This window comes from Chinchilla lanigera, unplaced genomic scaffold (genome assembly GCF_000276665.1).
Source record: "Chinchilla lanigera isolate Chin_1 unplaced genomic scaffold, ChiLan1.0 scaffold00012, whole genome shotgun sequence".
Taxonomy (NCBI): domain Eukaryota; kingdom Metazoa; phylum Chordata; class Mammalia; order Rodentia; family Chinchillidae; genus Chinchilla; species Chinchilla lanigera.
In genome coordinates this window covers 6,048,553-6,050,102 of record NW_004955413.1, presented here as the reverse complement: position 1 = coordinate 6,050,102, position 1,550 = coordinate 6,048,553, and the positions used below count along the sequence as shown (strand labels likewise).

General features: G+C 40.5%; 1 protein-coding gene across 1 annotated transcript in view; it reads right to left on the bottom strand.

The window, feature by feature from the left end:
• LOC102021956 (alpha-2-macroglobulin) overlaps nt 1-1,550 on the bottom strand; it is a 42,910-nt gene that overhangs the window by 12,264 nt on the left and 29,096 nt on the right. The window lies entirely within an intron of this gene.

The window sequence follows — 1,550 nt, the reverse complement described above, 5'->3', positions numbered from 1 at the left end:
CTGTTTTCATGAGAAATCACTTTGAAGATATCAATATGTAATACAACAAGCATTGTTAATTCCCTACCACTTTGTTTGTAACTCCGTACTGTCTGTACTGTTCCTTTGCTATTTTGTAAAATGTTGTCTGTCTGTTAATGTTTTCCTCCTTTTATTTTTAAAATAAAAAAAAGTAAGATTGAGGGTGGAATCCCTTCACATAATTTTTATATGTAAAAATATACAGTAGTAAAAATAAAAATGAAGGATAATTTAAATGAAGGGTTTAATATTTGAATGGCACATGACCCATGTGCAAAGCTTATTTATCTGAAGAAAATGGAAATAAATATCATCAACTTGGTAATTACTCATATTTCAGGATTTTTTCTTTTCTTTCTTTTTTCCTTCCTTTCTTCCCTCCCTCCCTCCTTTCTCCTCCTCCTGTCTCTCATTCCTTCTTTTAATTGATATTTTTGGAGACAGGGTCTTGCTGTTTTGCAGGCTGGCCTCAAACTTGCTAAATTGACAAGACTAGTCTCAAACTCACAATCCTTCTGCCTCAGCCTCCTGGGTGCTTGGATTATAGGTGCACAGCACCATACTCAGCTTCCACACTGTGTTTCTTAATTGAGGAGACTACCCTCCTGCCCCCTTTGCTTGTTCTGAATTAGAGAACCTCATTTTTCCCTTAACTTCTGTAGCACTTATAGTAGTTTATGTTAGTCATTCTCATATTTTTTCCACTGACTAATGTTCATGTGCTTTATCTTAGGATTCTAAGTTTCACAAAAGCAGGAACCTCTGGCTTCTAGCAAAGAGTGATGTGCATGCTGTGCATTCAGATGTTGTGCTTAATCATATATCTGAGTTTGGGGAAAGTGTAAGTCTTTGACAGAAGTCTCTTGAATCATTTTTCTTTATTTAGTTTATGCTGGCCTTGAACTCACTATGTAGCCCAGACTGGGCTCATACTCACAGTGATACTCCTGCCTCAGTCTCCTGTGTACTGGGATAGCAAACATATTTTAATATTAGTATTGTGTTAGTCTGGTATTATGGCTTGTATCTAGATGTACCCCTAAAGCCTCATGTGGTCATAGGTGGGGCTTTTTGGAGGTGGCTAGATCTCAAACCCTAGTCTCAAACTAGGGTTTGAGACAATGCGATTAAAGGTGTGTGATAACTAAATGGGTTTAGCATAGTTCTGGGTGTAGATAACGGAAGCTCAACCCTGGGCGTGGCAGGACCAGTCAATAGAGTTGGAGCCTGAAGGGAGAGACAAAAGGCAGCCTTGCTGTTGCTGCTACTTCTTCCTGCCTTCCCTGCCATAGACTGTTTCTTCTCTAGAGTGCCCCTCTGCCATGCTGCCCTGCCTTGGAGACAGCTGAGTATAGTCTGAAACCTCTACAAACTGTGAGCTGATATAAACCTGTTCTAGTTTGTGGCTGGGTGTCCCCCCAAAGCCTCATGTGCCCATGGGGCAGGCTTTAGAGTTTGATTGATTATGGGTGTGAGAGCTACACCTGCCCTGGGGTGGATAGTTTGCATATGTAAGGGAGAACAAGAGG